Raw genomic sequence first — 19,205 nt, 5'->3', positions numbered from 1 at the left:
AAGAAAGAAAGAAAGAAAGAAAGAAAGAAAGAAAGAAAGAAAGAAAGCTCCTAGCACAAACCCATTGTTCAATATATATTGTTCTCTTCCCTCCACTTTCCCTCAGTTTCACCATGGGTGTTGCCACAATTCCATGGCCATTAACAAAAATGAAACAGATCACAAACAAGTGATAATGAAAGACAGTGAACTGAGGAAGATGAATAACTCAATCCTTTTCACCCAAGAAATAAAACAAACATGGGTGTTTAGTTGGGGTGGGGGTGCACTTATCTGCATCCCATATGGTCAAGGATAACCAAAAGATGTCTTTTTATTGAATATATTGTTGTGTGCCCAAAGAACCCCTCTGCCAGATCTTAATTTTATGAGAAGTTGGTCCTCCATGACCCTCCATATGGGAACAATCATTGTATTAAAATGGCCCACCACCGCACCTACAGTTGATTGGTTCAGAAATGAGTACCTGACCCAGTGTAGGTTTAATAAACATTTTTCCCTGGGCATTATGAAGTTGAACATGTAAAAGAGATTCAGAATAGGAGGCCAGGCTGGCCAAGGTAGAGAGGTCAAGAGAGATACAAAAATGAAGCAGTTATTCAAAGGGAATCAGCAATAACAGACTAAGAAAGAACCCTGGCAGTTTCCATCCCCTGCTTCCCATTGCACTGAGGGGCAGCCACAGTAGTTTTCTTGCTTCCTTAAGACACACTGTGTTTAGTGTTCAGGATCCAACACTAAATTCCCCTTTGAGAACTAGTTCAAGCTTAGTCATGAGACTCAAAGGATACTTGTAGATCTTTAATGGAGAGGAGTTCTTCAGCATATTCTAGCAGATCTGCACTCACACACACTGATTCCATCCACCCTTTAAATAAAGAAAGCTCTGGGTTTCAGTATCTATATACTTTTTTTTTAAACATAGTTTTCAGAGACATTTATTTTTTATTTCTTAGAAACACAATTTCTATGATGCATAATAATGCCACCAATGATTTTTAGCTCAGACATTTCAAGGACATAACCTTCCAGAAAGGGGTCGCTTTTCTGTTCAGAGAGTTGTTGCTATTCTTTTCTTCGATCTCCTGTTGAGTTTATAGGTGTTCAGGATGGTTTGATCCCTATCCAGCTGAATTCCTGAGAGGAGACGAAATCCAGGTCTCTTACTCCTCCGCCATCTTGCTCCACCCCCAGTATCTATATACTTTTATCATACTCTCATTATAGGAGAAACTTCCCCACCTAGAGCTCTTTGCTTAGGTAACCACTGTTCTAGCACTTGACCTTGACCTTCAGGTGATCAAACTAGAAAAAGCCCCTGACCCAGCTTTCATCGATGCATGAACAGAATAGAGAGCCATGACATGCTCTAGAGTTATACAATAATTATTAAGCATAACAATAAAGTTATCTCCCTCTTGAGGGTCTAAACTGAAAAATATGGGAAAAGATGAAGTTATTTGAGAAAGGAGACTCACAAATTATAATTAGTTATGGAGAAAATGGTTGAGTCATGTTAATGCGCAGACCAGAGAGAAAATGAGCAAATATCAGGTGCTGAGGAGGCAGCAATATAACCTGGTCCCTCATGCTGCATTAGATCTTTCAGGTCTTGAATTATGTTCCAGAATGAGTTCTAGGGCGCTCTATAGGTCCCCAAGAAATCCTTATATCCCTTTTGAAGCATAAGAATCTTAGCCATAGACCCACATTCTACTAGATAATCTGAGTGGGCCTCTGTTACAATCTAAACGACGTGGCAACTCATTGCCCTAGCTACTAATAAGAAAATAATAATCATGATGATAGCTAAGTCTTACAGAGCACCTATTATATGCCGGACACTATTCTAAGAACTTTTATATGTATTTAACAACCCTATGATGCTTAACAACTCTATGATGTACGTGCAATTACTATCCCCACTTAGAGATGAGTAAACTAGGACACAGAGAAGTTAAAATAAGTTGCCCAAGGTCTCAGAAGCTACAAAAGCCATAGAAGGCCATGATTTGAGATCATGAAATCTGGTTCCAGAAATTCCACTCTTATCTACTCTCTTATATCACTTTTGAATGCCATTTATACACAACCATCCCTTCTTTGGTACAGAATCACTTAAGGGAAAATAGCCTTACTCATTAGGCTCTTTCTCCAGGAATCAGGGAAAAAAAAAAATGGTTTCCTTGCTTCGGAACTGGAAGTCGTGTGAAAAAAAAACATTCAATGGTTGATGGAGAGGTCTCCACAAGATGAAATAAAATGAAAGACCACTTTAACAAAGAGAGGCTCTTACTTTTCACAAATGCCTATGCACCTGCAGGTTCTTGGCTAAGCCACCAAATGAAAGCTGGAAGAGATTCCCTGTAAAGGACATTCCATGAAGATTCATTCAGAATATACACTGAGCTGGGCTGAAGAGACCCTATTCTCGGTGACAACTAAGATGCCACCAGGGCATTTAGGTCAGAATCAGCCATAAGGCTTGCCCTAGACAAGGTAGCTCTGTTGACGCTTGACAGAATGAGAGCAACACTGATTCTCAGATCTACCTACCAGGCAGTAAGCCCAAGTTCACTTGAGAGAATGAAAGCAACACTGATTCTCAGATCTACCAACCAGGGAGTAAGTCCAAGTTCTCTGTATTCAACTTCTCTGAATAAAAGGAATAAGGTCAGGAGAAACTCATGCCTTCTTCCCAACATCTTTTGCACACCTACAAAAGAGAAACTGTCTGCACAAATCATTCTTCCCCCTTAATCAACCTACAGGACCTACTTCTTTACTTTATCCAGGTCTCTGTTGAAGTGTTGCCTCATTTTGGAGAAACCTTTCTTGACCACCATATCTAAAATAATAGATCCCTTATTGCCTACCATTTCCCATCCCCCTACTCTGTTATTTATTCTTCAAGACACTTAACAATAGTTTGTTTTTAATCCCTGCCCCCAGGAGAATGTTCTTTGTCACCACCCCCATGCAAGCAAAGATTGTCTGCCATTTTTAGTGAATCTTCTGACTCACAGTAGGTGTTAAGTAAATATCTAATGAAAAGCAAGAAGAAGATAGAAATGAATAGGACTTCCATTTCTGGCAATATGGTGGACTAAGGTTTTTCTAACAAGAAACTTTTACATGTATTTAACAACCCTATGATGCTTTAGCAACCCTGAAAAACATGAAAAAAAAAATAAATAAAAAGGTGAAAAGACACTAAGAAATCAAAGGCTAAACATCTGAGGGAAAATAAGAACCCTAAGAAGTAAGCAGAGTATTGAAACTATGTGTGTCATCAAGAGCATCACCCTATAAGGATATATTAGTTATATATTGCTGTTAATTGGTAGCTTAGGGGCCCATGGCTGGCTCAGTTGGTAGATCATGCAATTCTTGATCTCAGGGTTGTGAGTTCAAACCCTACATTGGGTGTGGAGCCTACTTAATGTGGGGCAGCAAACATATCGTACAGTTTCTGTGGGTCAGGAATCCAGGCACAGGTTAGTTGGATTAGTTAGTCTCTGGCTCAGGGTCTCTCACAAAACTTATTAAGATGTTGCCCAGGGCTCTAGTCATGTTGACAAGACTTGAGTCCTTCCCCACTGTTGGCCAAATATGCCCATTCCTTGCTACGTGGTCCTCTCCATAGGGAAACTCACAACATGACTTTCATCAGAGCAGGTGCTAAAGACAGACGCTGTAGTCCTTTTGAAACCTAATCTCAGAAGTAACATCCCATCACATTGTATTTACTGAAGGTAGTCACTAAATCCAAGCCATACTCGAGAGAGAGGAACTACTCAAAGACATGAATACCAGAAGGCAGAATCATCCAGGGCCATCTTAGGAGCTGCCTCTGCAGTCTGTCCTCTGACCCCAAACAAACTGTTATTCAGCTAGGACTGGATATACAGCCAGACTACTTTCCCCAGCCTCCTTTGCAGCTAAGTATGGACATAGAGCTGAGTTTTTAGCCAGCAGAATGCTTGATTAAATGTTGTGGACCATTTCCAAGCCATGCTCCTTCCCATTCTGCTGGCTTGAGGCAGCTGAACACAGTGACCTTGGAAGCCACTGGTTGAAGGTCACAGAGGTTCAGTAGAAATCACTACTTGGAGGACTGGTAATGGCTCCTCTCTGTCACTAGCTGTGGGGCACTGACTCATCTCATCCTGGTTTTCTTAAATCTTGTCCACATCTTTTTAAATAGTGGTTTTACTAAACCCTCCTCAAATTACCCAAATCAAATGTAGCATCTGTTACCTGTAAGGACCCTGACTGATGCAGTCCTGGACCTCACTCCAAATAAATTCAAAGTAGAATCAAGAACTAAATATGAAAGGCAAATTAACAAACATTTTATAAAATAACAGAGGAGAATATTCTCATGACCTCATTATATGGAAGAATTTCTTATATACAAAACAAAAGGCATTAATCATAAATTTAAATATTCCTAATTGTGTCAGTATTCATTAAAGAGGTTCTGTTGATCAAAAACATGATTAAGAAGATGAAAATTGGGGCGCCTGGGTGGCTCAGATGGTTAAGCATCTGCCTTCGGTTCAGGTCATGATCCCAGGGTCCTGGGGTCAAGTCCCACTTTGGGCTCCCTGTGCAGCGGAGAGCCTGCTTCTCCCTCTCGCTCTGCTGCTCCCCCTGCTTGTGCTTTCTTTCTCTCTGTCAAATAAAAAAAAGAAGAAGAAAATGGAAATTGGGGTGCCTGGCTGGCTCAGTCAGTAGAGCATGCAGCTCTTGATCTCAGGGTTGTGAGTTCAAGCCCCCCCATCGGATGTGGAGCCTACTCTAAAAATATAAATAAATAAAAAGAGAGAGAAACTTCAGCTTATATTTAAAAAGAAGATGAAAAATTAAGACACAAAGTGGGAGAAAATATTTTTAAGGTACACAATCACAACTACTATCTTGTGTGTGTATGTGTATACATAAAAGTGATTAAGAGGGGGAAGGGTTAAAAGAAAAAGAAAAGTGATTGAGAAAAGATAGCACAAACACTCAAGCAGTGTTTGAGCCAGTCACAAGGAGACTGTTCAAATAACCACTACCTATGAAGAGATGCTTATTCTCATTAGTAATCAGGAAAATGCAAATTAAAAACACAATATGCTCACTAGACTAGCAAAAATTTTAAAGTATGACACCACTCTATTGACAAAGAGATGAAAAGAGTAGTATAAATTAACTAATTTAGTAGTAGTAGTATCAAATTAGTTTAATTTTGTAAAATATTTTGGCATTAACCTTTCAAAGTCAAATATACACATAACCACCGACCCAGATATTCCAGTGACCTAGGTATACACAACGGAGAAACTCTTGCCCGTGCCCATCTGGATACAGGTACAAAAATGTTCATAAAGCACTGTAATAGCATAGGGCACCTGGGTGGCTCAGTTGGTTGGGCGACTGCCTTCGGCTCAGGTCATGATCCTGGAGTCCCAGGATCGAGTCCCGCATCGGGCTCCCTGCTCGGCGGGGAGTCTGCTTCTCCCTCTGACCCTCCCCCCTCTCGTGCTCTATCTCATTCTCTCTCTCTCAAATAAATAAATAAAATCTTAAAAAAAAAAAAAGCATTGTAATAGCATAAAACTCAAAACACTTATCTTTAGTTTTTTTTTATTCTTCTGATCTGGAGTGTGGATGTGATGGCTGGAGCCTGATAGCCATTATGGACCATAAACTAACCTTGAAGCTGGAAACCATGCTCAGAAAGCAGCAGAGAAGAAACACAGAGAAGGCTAAGCCCCTGATGACATTTTTAATCCACCATACCAGCCATGGGCTACCTTATCTCCAGGCTTCTTTTATGTAGGATTGAAATAAACATTTATCTTATTTAAAAAACAATAGTGTGCATGTCTATATACATATAATCCAAAAATAAGCTAAACTAAGCCATATTGTTAGCAATACATGGATGGATGAAACTACCCCCCCCTTCTCCTCAGCAACAACAAAATGGGATTGGAGGCACCCTGCTCTGTTCTTTTTACCGATTTTCCACCAGTAAGGTGGTCTTCCTTTGTTTCTAAGTTACATACACTGTAGGACTGCTCACTACCCCACAGAATATTCTGGAAGGCAGGTGTTTACGGCTTGATGCTCAAGACCCTGCCACAATATAAAATGGAAAGGTAAGCATTGTGTGTCCTTCTGAGGGCGGAGGAACTTGACATGGGGTCCAGTCAGGCTTCCCAGAAGTGGTGAGGCTTAAATTGGGTCTAGAAGGAAGCAACCGTGGGCAAACCAGACTAATAGGGAAGACGACCTGATGGAACATGCCACAGTTCCTAGTCCCAGTTCCTCCTCCCCACCATAGCCACCCTCACCCATCACTTCTCACCAGCCCACACGACCTCCATCTGACAGCTGGGAAGCTACGTGAGCTCGGGAGCTCGGGAGAGGCATGTGGCCCTTCTGGACCTGTTTCTTCATCTGTGATGTGTCAACATTAGTCTGAATTCTCTCTCAGTTGTTTGGTTGTTTTTTTTTTTTCCCAGCCCTGGAAGAAGTGACATGAAGGTGACAATATTCATTCCCTGAGGAACATGGGCAATGACATCATTCAGGGTCTTCCACTTATCCTCCTGAGCTTTTTAAACCCCAGACTCACTGTTTTCTTCCCCAGGTGGAGAGAGAGGGGCTATAATACCCCTGAGTCGGCTCTGACAGGAGGAGGCTACCTTCTCCCAGAAGCCCTCGCCTCTCATTTTGTGTTCAGCAGACAAGTCCAGGCTCACACAGCTCCCACTGTAAGGTAAATCATCATAGTGAATCATGGAAAAAGAGTCTGTCTTCCATTTTTCATTATCACCTTCGCACATAAGCACCATCCTAGGTGAATTCTATAAATAGATGTTAAAACCACCAAAGGATTCAATTGGATCAGAAAACTCATTGATTTGGAAACACGATGATCTTAATTGGGTTCTTTGAGCAAGAAGGCAAAACAGTTAGCCACCTGGAGGACCTGTAGGTTGCAAGCTCTGAATTCCATCCAGCGACGCTGGGTAAACTGGGCACACAGTCTGGCTCTGCCAGCCGCTGGAAGCGTATTTGAAGGGGGGTTTCAGCATATGTGTACAGCCAGCCTAAAGACGATGAGATCATTGCATTTTCTATCATTTTCAGATTGCCACAGTAGCCATCTCCTTGGATCTGCAAAGAAAACAGAAAATATCAACAGTGCTTCACAGAAGTCCTTCATAAGAACAAAAGGAACAGCTCTTCTTCTATGCGGTAATGTGAATCTTGTAACTATGTTGGGAGATCAAATATATTCCCAAGACTATTAAATGTGTTTTCCAAATTTTTGAACAGTGCGACCTTGTGGACAAGCTACCTTCCCAAAGCTTCAACTCTGTCTTCTGTAAAGCAGGCCTAGGAATATATATACCTTGCCAAGGATTGCAGGAATCAGTAACACATAGGCTGAGTGCCGGGAATAATAGTTGGTGTTCAGATATTATTACTCTCCAGACAGCCATACTGTTGAGTAACCAAGTATTCAGAGCAAGAACCAAGGATGGGCCTGGACCCCTCTGAGGAGGTTGTCTCAACTGGTGAGGTCAGAAAGAAAGATACTTGTAATGGGCAGCTTTTGAGAAGAGAATGTGGAAATGGATGTCACGGGAGGGAAGTGCAGTGAGGGAGATGAAGAGTGGGGGGCCCTGAACCTGACCTCTGAATGTCCCAGCAACCCTCCCATCCCTGTGGCCCCATCCTGGGCTTGTCACTTCTGGTTTGTTCTTTAAAGACTCCGTGGCCTTTCCTGAGGCTCTAAATAGGATTCTAGTGTCGAGCCCCCACCAGGATAAATTGGGGAGGGAATGTTCCCTGACACACTGGGTAAAAGTTGCTTCTTCTCTGGGCTTCAATTTTTCCCTCTGCCAAATGAAGAGAACATAGTAGACCAGGTGCATTCAAATCTCTTTTTAACATCGAATTCCCTTTCCAAACAAAATGAAATGAAGCACCTGGTTGTTGACAAGAGTTCAAGGAATTGCTGCTTCCTTTGAAGATGGGTGAGTTGGCAGCTCTGGGAAGGCGGGGGCCTCTGGGTAGCAGAGCTGGAAAATTACAGAACCACATCACCCAGGTCCTTTCCAACTCCAGGTTCTGTGGGTCTATGAGGTCCGGGGTCTCTGCTGAGGGTCGTGGGTGCTTTCAACAAGTGTGGAGGGGAGGGGTGCCTGGGTGACTCAGTCAGTTAAACATCTGCCTTCAATTCAGGTCATGATCCCAGAGTCCTGGGATCAAGCCCCACATCAGGCTCCTTGCTCAGCAGGGAGCCTCCTTCTCCCTCTCCCTCTCCCCCTGCTGGTGTGTGTGTGTGTGTGTGTGTGTGTGTGTGAGTCTCAAATAAATAATTTCAATCTCAGTTTCAATACCAGTGTTGTGGAGCATGTCCAAGGGCTGGACTGAAAGGTTATGACCATTCTGGGAAAAAAAAGGTGCTGTGATTGGCCAATCATGACAGCCCAAATCCTACCAAGCAGTGGGATATTGCTATAGGTCTGTGAAGCATATGATTAAACATGATAGAAATCTGAATTCATTGGTCATTTAGTTCAAATTATTGAAGCATTCATTTTTTCGAAGCATTCAGAGTAATATATTAACAGCCTCAAAGAAACTCATATTTGTAATCTTATGATTCAGAGATAGGCACAGCAAGAAAAGAGTCCTCGGAAAACATCTAGTTAAGCAAGGTGCAGCTAAAGCATGGAGTCCTTATCTCTAAATTTACATGTCTGTGGAAAGGAGGAAAAAGAAAAACTTTCTTGGCTAAATAAAAGATGGAGAATACTGCCATGAAAGAAGGAGTTACTGAGTCATAGAACGAAATTATAGATTTGGGTACAATTTTAGGATGTTTGTACTAAAAAGTTCCAAACTGAGTAAGGACAGGTCTTGAAGAGATGTCAGATACCAGCCCCATTCACAGCCCAGCGGAAGGTATGAAAGCTGTTTTATCCCTTTGGATATAGCAGACAGTTAATATGTGGGCTGACTACATGCTTTCAACTTTTTAACTTTTGGACTGTCACCTCCCCGCCAAAAAAGGCAGCTGGATAAATAAAAAAATTCTCCTTGTAAAGTATTTGAACGAGGGAATCCTGAAATAACTTTTCAGTTCCTCATGGTACTAACAGTGATGGACCTCTAAGGAGTGATAAGCCATGACTATGTACATGTCAGAGTTAAAGGAAATAGGGAAGATAAAAATGATAGGAAACTCACTTGAGAAAGGGACAGAAAGAAGCAGATGGTTGGAGCACAGAAAAAAAAAATCACAGTAATAACAGAGTTCTGGAAGAAAGCTGCCTAAACTCCTGTTCTTAATGTCCGGAGAATTCACTGAAGTAATCTAGGACTTCCTTCCATCTTCAGTCTCCACTAGACCCGGGTGAGAGAGCACAGGTCAAAAAAGATGGAAGCAATGGGAGGAACTGGGGTAGTCCAGGCTCAGGCTACCGCCAAGCAATAAATGGGATATGTATCGATTTCCACACCTTCTTGAAGGTGTTAATGGTTATTCCAGGATTATTGAGAGGAACCGCTAAGTTAATGTGAAAAGGAAATGTCTGACACAGAATAAGGGCTCCATAAATCTAATGGTTTCCACAGAATCACTTTCTTTCTCAGACCCTAGGGAAAGAAATCCAAGACAGACCATGACCTGATTTGTAGGAGAGCAGAAGTAGATGATGAGAGCACTCACAAAGAATTACAGAAGTAACTGGAAATGTTTGACTTGGAGATGAGATTAGATAAAAGTGATTGTTAACACTGTCTTGGGAGAGAGGGATTTTACTCAACATAGTATCAATGTGTAGACTATATCACTGTGTAGAAGATGCAGAAAAAGTAATGTGGCTTTCCCAACAGGGAGACTTTTCCAAAGATAGAGTGTCCCCAGAAGTCCCCATCACAGAAAGCGGTAGCGCAAGGCCCTGCATCTGACAATTTTGGAGGCACCATTCACACCACAGGCTAATGAGCTACCCCACAAGCAGCTGTACTGAGCACAGCCCAAGAGGCCATCTGATGCAGCCCTGGGGTACACTGGACTACACAATTTGTTGGGGATATTCCAGAATAGAGAGATGCTACAATGGTCCTTTCCAGTCTTGATAGTCTAAGGTTCTCTGGTCTTAAAGACAACAAGCAAGCAAATTTGAAGAAATACTGACCCACAGGAGGGGCACAGAGATAGGTAAAAGCCTTTCATAGTAACTGCTAGTTGTGGATTCTCAAGATGGTAAACATTTTCTTCTCTCTCTGAGCAGAGACTATCTGAGGTATTCACCTAACATCTGACACTGAAGAAAGCAAAGGCCTTCAGTTCTGGAATCTCCAATTCCATTCTCCTCTTCCTACCACCTAGCTACATCGAGTCTATGGCCCAAAAAAAAAAAATCTCACTGCTGTGACGGAGTTCACAGATCACCCCTGAACTGGCAGGCCCCCTATCCCTGATGTTTCTCATTTTCTATATTGTCACCCTTCTGGGGAATGTGGGGACGATCATTCTGATCCAAGTGGATCTCCAACTCCACACCCCCATGTACTTCTTCCCGAGCCATCTCGCCCTGCTGGATGCCTGCTACTCCTCAGTCATCACCCCCTCAGATCCTGGCCACACTGGCCACAAGCAAGACGGTCATCACCTATGACCACTTTGTTGCCATTAGCCACCCATTGCGTTATAACCTGGCCATGACTCCAAGCACCTGCAGGGGATTGTTGGCTGCAGCCTATGTCTGTGGGGTATCAGGGGTCATCTGCATACCACATGCACCTTCACCCTCTTCTTCTGTGACCTCCCGCCCCTGCTGAAGCTCACCTGCAACAACATGACACAAAGCGCGATTGTCATCCTCTTTTTTGCCAAGTTCATGTTCCTGGCCAATGTCATGACCATCGTGGTCTCTTATATGCTCATAATCAGAGCCATCCTGAGGGTGAAGTCTGCTGGTGGGCAAGCCAAGACTTTCTCCACCTATACCTCCCACCTCACCACTGTTGTCCTCTTCTTCAGGACATTTGCCTTCATGTACCAGAGAAGTAACTCAGACCAATCCCCAGAGGAAGAGAAGGTTGTGTCTGTCTTTTACACCGTGGTCATCCCCATGGTGAACCCCTTGATCTACAGTCTGAGGAACAAAGATGTAAAAGCTGCATTCAGAAAAGTCATTGGTAAAATCCAGTTCCCAAAGAATGCAGGTAAGAGTCCTTCATCTTAACCCTTTTTCTCCCCAGATCTTCGTGCTCTGATAAGTATCAACACCGTGTGGTGCTTGCCCTCAAGAATGGTGGCTTTCGGGCGCCTGGGTGGCTCAGTCGTTGGGCGTCTGCCTTCGGCTCAGGTCATGATCCCAGGGTCCTGGGATCGAGTCCCACATCGGGCTCCCTGCTCTGCAGGAAGCCTGCTTCTCCCTCTCCCACTCCCCCTGCTTGTGTTCCTGCTCTCGTTATCTCTCTCTCTGTCAAATAAATAAATAAAATCTTAAAAAAAAAAAAAAAAAAGAATGGTGGCTTTCAGCGACACCCGAGAAGTGATGAGAAGAACTACCTGCTTTTTTTGTTTGTTTAGTTTAGTTTAGTTTAGGGAAAACCACAAGGTTTGTGAAGTTTGCTTAGATGACTCCCTCTACCTCTCTTTTCTTGCCTTCTCCATCTTTACCCCACCTCCAAATTCTCAGGGTTTGGGGGCTACACTCTGATATCACAGAGCTACAAGTTAACATAGTCGTAAGTGAACTGACTACCACATCCAAACCCCCATCCCCAGCTCAACCATATTTAAGTTCCCCAGTTTCTCCTTCTTTATCCTATCATCTCAGTGCTCATTGATTTCAACTTATATTCTCTGTGGAAGATGATAGCTGGGAATCATACTAATGGGAGGACCGTCAGGAATTTTTTTTCTTTTATGGTATGGATAACCTGCCAACTTATTGTGAGGAAGTGAATGAAAAAAACCATGAACCCAGTGGAATTTCCCATTGATAAAGGTTAGAATAGTAAAAGGAGGGGTGATTCCTTTGACTACTCCCTGATTTATGTCTCCCCAAATGGTTCCCAATATCTCCAGGGTTCTATTACCTGCCTTTCAAGTGGTGATTCTCTACCTTCTGGATCTCCAATTCTTCTGTTTCTCCTCCTCTTAAACACAGCACCTGACTCATGACAGTCACTGTTCTCAATAAGCTCATTCCTATGGGCTGCAAAGTCAGCAACGGTAGACATTCAGCAAACAGTCATAAACGGAATTACCTTCTCAGGTAATGTCCTACCCTTTCGGAACATCAGTTTCTTTTGATAAAAAAATTAATACTTCCTATTTGAAAGAATTATAGAAAGAAGGATTAAGGAAGATCATGAAAATCAATGTGCAGGTTTGGTTTAGTCAGAAGAGGCCAGATTTGCTCTGGCAACACTCAGCTCCCAAACTGTTCACAATACTTCCCCCCCCACCATGCAAATCAGCAGGGGGCCCTGCTGCATGTAGTCACCTGGAGACCCAAGCTTAAAGAATCTCCGCCATTTTGTAGCTGCCCTGTTGACAATGCAGACTGCACGTCATCACAGCAGGGGATAAGAAGCTACAGAATCATAATGGACCTTTGCTACTGCAGCCCACTAGTTAGAAGGAGCCAGACAGTCCTGCCTCACTAGAAGGGGGCCACTAAAGGTAAAAGAGCAAATGGAATATTTGCTAAGCAATACGGACTCTGCCACAGCGATTATCTGCAGTTGCGATGATCAGCATTCTACAAAACCATGAAGAACCAGATTACTTTTTTATTGTTCTGATTATTTTCTACAAACCACCTCTCCCGTATTTAGGGAAATGGCCCGCTCTTTCACCTGCCACCTGGTCAAGTGTCACTGGAATACACATGGGCTTTTCAAGCAAAGATCAGAGTCCTCTGGGAATATTATTAGTGAAATGAGAAGTAGTCTAAAATTCTCTACTAACTGAAGCCAAAAGACATATATAAAGTAGTGTCTACTGAGTAAAACTAAAAGATATTAAACTTGCATTTTGTAGAAGGCATGACTCCAGCCACATGAAATAGAGGAGTAGAAGACAGAGAAGGAAGCCCATGCATAAAGAGGAAGAAGGATGAGAGAGGGAGAGGGAGCCCTAATCCCACTTGGCTAGTACATTTTCCAAGCATAACATACCCAAAATAGGAGTCTTGATTCCCCACCCCCAAAACTGCTTCTCCCAAATCTTCTCCTGTACCACCTGGAGAACCAAGTTGGCCAGGCAAAATAAATAAATAAATAAATAAATAAATAAATAAATCGTCCTCATTTTCTTATTCCTCTCATTGTCTCACATCCAACCCATCAGCAAATTCTAACAGTCTTTAAATTTTATTTTTTTTTTTTTAAGATTTTATTTATTTATTTGAGAGAGAGAGAGAGCACAAGAGGGGGGAGCGGGAGAGGGAGAAGCAGACTCCCTGCTGAGCAGGGAGCCCGATGCAGAACTCAATCCCGGGACTCCAGGATCATGACCTGAGCCAAAGGCAGTTGCTTAACCAACTGAGCCACCCAGGCGCCCAGCAAATTCTAACAGTCTTAACTTAAAAGGAAACCCCACCTAGTTTATGCAGGTGCCAGAGTCAGTAACCAACGTCCTGTGTTGGTACTGTGGTTGGGGCAAGAGTTCTAGTCTTTCAGCCTGTAAGCATCCTCTTCTCGGTTTGAAATGGCTTCACTTCTCCAGCCTTCCTGCTAATCTATGAGCTACCCAATATCGTTTCAATAAATCCCTTTTCTAATTAAATTGGACAATCTATATCAGTTGCTTACAGCTAAGAAAACTAATTGATACAGAAATCAGTAGCAGGATTGTTGCAGGAAAGAAACCATTGGAAAAATTGGAGGAATCAAGTTGTATTCCTAGCTACTTTGACTCTATGCCAAAAATTATATATATACATATATATATATATATATATATGTATATATATATAATAAGGAATTGGGTCAGATAATTATGGAGGCTAAGAAGTCCCACCATCTGCAGTCAGCAAGCTGGAGACCCAGGAGAGCGGATTGGGTAAGTTCCAATCTGAGTCCAAGTCCAAAGGCAGGAAGAAACCTATGTCTCACCTTAGTGTTGGTCAGGAAGGGAGAGTGAATGCTTCTTTACTCAGTCTTTTGTTCCATTCCGGTCTTCAACAGATTGGATGAGACCTACCCATATTGAAGAGGACAATCTGCTTTACTCAGCTACCAATTCAAATGTTATCTCATCCAAAAACACCCTCATAGACACACCCAGAATAGTGTTTAACCAAATCATTTGGGTACCTCATGACCCAGTTAAGTTGACACATAAAACTAATCCTCACAGAATTGGCTCTCTTGTCTGAGTCAGACTGAAACTGCAAGAATATATCTAGTATTACAACACAGGATGCAGACTAATACTCCTTTATCCCATAGCTCACAGTAGTGAAACAACCAGTAGCTTATGATCCTGAAATGTGATGTCTAGAAAAGGCAAAGCTTTGAGAACTATGAGGTCTCTGTCACATAATGAGTGATAAGTAAGGCATGAGTAATTCAAGACTGGATGGTAGGTGGTTGCTTCTAAAGGCACTGGCCAGTCTAAGGAAATTAAATGGCATATATTTCCTAAAGTCTTGGTCAAAACACAGAATAAAAATCAGGGATTATAAATTACTATTCTTTTAAAAATATCTTACTCTCGGGGCACCTGGGTGGGGGCTTAGTCAATTGAGCATCCAACTCTTGATTTCAGCTCAGGTCATGATCTCAGTGTTGTGAGATCAAGCCCAGCGTCAGGCTCTGTCCTGAGTGTGGAGCCTGCTTGGGATTCTCTCACTCACTCTCCCTCGACCCCTCCCCCTGCTTCTCTCTCTCTAAAAAATTTTTAAATTAAAAATAAATAAAAAATAAACCTTGGGCGCCTGGGTGGCTCAGTCATTAAGCATCTGCCTGCGCCTCAGGTCATGATCCCAGAATCCTGGGATCAAGCCCTGCATCAGGCTCCCTGCTCTGCAGAAAGCCTGCTTCTCCCTCTCCCACTCCCCCTGCTTGTGTTCCCTCTCTCGCTGTGTCTCTCTCTGTCAAATAAATAAATAAAATCTTTAAAAAAAAAAACCTCAAATGAGGTAACTCACGTAAAACATTTAAAAAAAATAAAAACATCTTACTCTTTCAGCATTAGGGCTGATAATAAAAAAAGAAGCCTAACATTTGAACTGTGGGATGCCAAATTATATTGCCAATTGGATTACAGCCCAGAACTGAGTTTCTTATCCACCTAGGCTTAAAACTGTGGCGCTAATTGAAAAAGAATGAGAAAGAGAACAACCTTCCCTTCTGGGTGGCTCTGAGTCCCTCACAGCTCAACCCCACTGAGCCTCCCTTGCTAGCTCAGGTACCATCTCTTTCTCTGTATAATGGAGCTTCCTGCCCTGCAGGAAGACCTAGTCACAACCTTGCTGTTATCTTGCCCTGCAAAGCAAAGCTGATTCTCTTCCTGCTCACGTACTACCAACCCTCATTTTCTCCAGATCTATTAGTGGAGTTTTATTAGGGTTAGATACATATATACCAAGATAGGTCAACTGCAAATTCAAACCAAGAGAATTCTTATACATGAAATAATTTAAAAGGTTCTATAAAGTTATAACAGCAAATACTGTAAGTTTCTAAATGAAAAATTAGAGAACTCGGCTTTAAATTGAGCTAGTGGAGCGCCTCTGTGGCTCAATTGGTTAAGAGTCTGCTTTTGTCTCAGGTCATGACTTGGGGTCCTGGGATCGAGCCCTCCACCTCGGGCTCCCTGCTCAGGGGGGAGTCTGCTTCTCCACTCCCTCTGTCCCTCCCCATGCTCTTGCAGGCAAGTAAGCTCTCTCTCTCAAATAAATGAAATCTTTTAAAAATTTTTTTTAAAATTAATTGAGCTAAATTCATTGGTATGGGCCCTCATAACAAGATTTTTTTGAACCAGCAGAAAAGAACAGCAAATAATTATGGTTCTTTTTGTAATTTTGCCTTACAGAATATCTACAACATGCCATCCCGAAAGTCCAGCACACAATAAAAAAGTTACTACATATGAAAAAGGCAGTGACTAGGATTCAAAACCAAAAGAAAAATTCACACAGATGCATGATGATCCAGATGTTGGAATTACATGACTTTGCAATAACTGCTGTGGAAATATGTTAAAGAATTTAGAAGAAAAGGATTAAATGGGTAAACAGATGGGGAATTAAGGCAGAGAAACAAAAAAATCTAACAGAATACAAGTTTTAGAACTATATAGCACAGTATCTGAAATGGAGCAGATTGGATACAGCAAAATAGAGAGTCAATAAACACAAATACAAGTCAACAGAAATGATCCAAACTGAAGCAGAGGGAGGAAAAAATATTTAAAAACCAAAAACAGTTGGAAAAAAGCAAATGATCCAACATACATGTAATTGGAGTAGCACAAAAAGGCACAGAGAAGGGGCGCCTGGGTGGCTCAGTTGGTTAAGCGACTGCCTTCGGCTCAGATCATGATCCTGGAGTCCCGGGATCGAGTCCCACATCGGGCTCCCTGCTCAGCGGGGGGTCTGCTTCCCCCTCTGCCCTCTTCCCTCTCGTGCTCTCTGTCTCTCATTCTCTCTCTCTCTCAAATAAATAAATAAAATCTTTAAAAAAAAAAAAGGCACAGAGAAAAGGAACAATAGAAATGTTTGAATGGAATGATGTCTTTCACATGCTAAAAAAAGAAAAAGAAAAAAAGACAAATAATAACCCAGAATTCTATATCCAGTGAAAATAGCATTCAACAGTGAACGACTATCCAACTAAATAGACGTTTTCAGATAAATTAAAGCTGAGAGAAAAAGTTGCCAGCAGACCCAAACTACATAAACATGATTAAAATATAAATATAAAGAAATAACAAATAGAAATATTAAAATAAAAATATAAAAGAAATAGTGCCAGGATAGTTGGGTCCATAGGAAGGAAAAAAAAAAAAACACCATAAAGAATGAGTATATATGGGGGTGCCTGGGTGGCTCAGTTGTTAATCGTCTGCCTTTGCTCAGGTCCTGATCCCAGGGTCCTGGGATTGAGCCCCGCTTCAGGCACCCTGCTCAGCGGGAAGCCTGCGTCTTCCTCTCCCATTCCTCCTGCTTGTGTTCCCTCTCTCACTGTGTCTCTCTCTGTCAAATAAATAAATAAAATCTTTTTTAAAAAAAGAGTGAATATATATGAACATAAAGGACTGCTTTTTCAAAATGTTTAAGAAACTATTGACAGCTTAAATTAAAATAATTACAATGTCTGATACAGTTCATAACACAAAGACAAAATAAGTGACAATAGTAACACGAAGGTCAAAGGGAGAGAATAAATGGAATTACACTCAAAATAGAAACAAGGATTTTACATTGAAAGTTAAATGGTATAAAATTAACTCAAGGTAGCTTGTAATAAATTAAGGGTGTATATTATCATTCCGAGAGCAACCACTCTGTGATGAAATAAATAGCTACAAATTATCTTCCCATTGAGAGTCAGAATATACTTCTCTGCCCCTTGAATCAGGGGTGGCCTTGTGACCCACTTTGGCCAACAGAATATGAGTGATGTTGCATGAGTTCCAAACCACTTTGAATATGTGCTGCTTATTTTACATAAAACATCAATGGAGCTAGCTTTAAAAAAAATAATAAAAATAAAAAAATAAATCTAGAGTTATTCCTTCCTCTCATATTTTCTAGAGAAGTATGTGTAGATCTGGTATGTCTTCCATATATATATACACACACACACACATTATATATACCCATATATATATATATATATACACACACACACACACAATTACCACAATCAATATAAAGAATATATATATTCACTACCCCAAAAAGGTTCTTCGTGTACTTTGTAATTCATGCCTCCCACCCTCCATCCCCACACAAACATTTATCTGCTTTGTGTCATCATAGGTGTGTTTGAATTTTCTAGAACTTTACATAATCAATTTAAAAGCATTTACCCTTTCTCATCTGGCTTTAGTCACCATAATTATTTTGAAATTCATCCATGTTGTTGCATTTGTCATTAGTTCCTTTTTATTGCTGAGTAATATCCCGATAAATGAATACACCAGAAATTGTTTATCTATTCACCTGTCAAAGGACATTAAATTGTTTCCACCTTCTGCCTAATACAAATAAAGCTGCTGTGAATATTTGTGCGCAACTTTTTGTGTAAACATATTTATTTCATTTCTCTTGAGCAAATACCTGGGAGTGGAATGGCAGGGTTTTATGGTAGGTGTATGTTTAAAGTTTTAAACAACTGCCAAACTATTTTCCAAAATGGTTTTCCATTTGACATTCCCATTTGCAACATATGACAGTTCTGGTTTCTCCATATTCTTTGACACTTGGCATGATCAGTATAAAATTGCATGACTTTGGAAAACCATTTGCCAATTTCTTATGAAGTTAAGTTTCCACCTACCCTAAGTCCCAGTAATTCCTTCTCCTCAGTATGAATGAGAAATGAATGCGTATGTTCACCGGAAACAACTTTCACATGAATGTTCACAGCAGCTTTGTTCACGATAGCTCAACACTGAAACAACCCAAATCTGCATAAACAGAGGAATGGATAAACAAACTGTAGTACATCCACACTCAGCAATTTAAAAGGGGATGAACTAATGATATAACAACATGGACAAGTCCCAAAAAATACTATGTGGAATGAGAGAAGCCAGATCAAACAGTTTCTTTATATAAAGTTCACACAGACAACCAACCTCTGGGAAGAGAAATCAGAACAGTGGTTGCCCCTGGAGGGTGGGGGAAGAATGATGGTGTGGACAGGGACAGGAGGGGTTTTTCTGGGGTATAGACATCTATATGTTGATCTGTGTGATGGTTATATGAATACATGTATATTGCCCAAGTTTACTGAGTTGTGCTCCTGAGATTAATGTATTTTGCTGTTTTACATTATACTCAATTAAGTGCTGTTGGCATAAAACAACAACAAAAACCCTATATCAGGTAATCAGTTCTCCTGAAGAAAAGCTTTAGTGTTTCAAAAAGAAAGAGAGAGAGATCCAGAAAGAAAGAAAGAAAGAAAGAAAGAAAGAAAGAAAGAAAGAAAGA

At 41.3% G+C, this 19,205-nt stretch overlaps 1 pseudogene; it reads left to right on the top strand.

Moving 5' to 3' along the window:
- Positions 1–9,849: 9,849 nt before the first annotated feature.
- LOC118016298 overlaps positions 9,850–19,205 on the top strand; it is a 10,465-nt pseudogene continuing 1,109 nt past the window's right edge.

The sequence above is a fragment of the Mirounga leonina genome, unplaced genomic scaffold, assembly GCF_011800145.1.
Source record: "Mirounga leonina isolate KUSES-001 unplaced genomic scaffold, KU_Mleo_1.0 Mir_166, whole genome shotgun sequence".
NCBI lineage: Eukaryota > Metazoa > Chordata > Mammalia > Carnivora > Phocidae > Mirounga > Mirounga leonina.
The sequence above is the reverse complement of the archived record's forward strand: the minus strand, read 5'-3'. Positions and strand labels throughout refer to the sequence as shown.